Here is a 418-nt window from a genome sequence, read left to right on the forward strand (position 1 = left end):
TGCTCTGCGAACCGGTCAGCCAAGCGGCGTCCCATTTGACCAATGTACAGAGTAGGACAGAGAGAGCAGGAGATGCAGTAAATGACGTTGCTAGAAGTGCAAGTAAAGGAGTCGGTGATATGATAGGGGAGATGATGGTGAGGATGGTGGTGTTAGAGAGGTAGGGGCAAGTAAGGTAGCGTAAGCGGGAGCAGGGAAACGAGCTAGGCTGGAAGGTGGGGTTAGGGTAGAAATTATGGGCCAGGAGGTCACGCAGGTTGTGGACTCGCTTGAAGGAGGGGGAGGGTAGATTGGGGAAGATGTGCGAAGTGGAGGGTCGGACTGGGGTCGCCGGAAAGCTCGGAGAATGGTGCGTTGGAGGGGCAGGGTGGAGGGTTATATATATATATATATATATATATACATTCATACATATATA

The sequence above is a fragment of the Octopus sinensis genome, unplaced genomic scaffold, assembly GCF_006345805.1.
Source record: "Octopus sinensis unplaced genomic scaffold, ASM634580v1 Contig10285, whole genome shotgun sequence".
Lineage (NCBI taxonomy): Eukaryota > Metazoa > Mollusca > Cephalopoda > Octopoda > Octopodidae > Octopus > Octopus sinensis.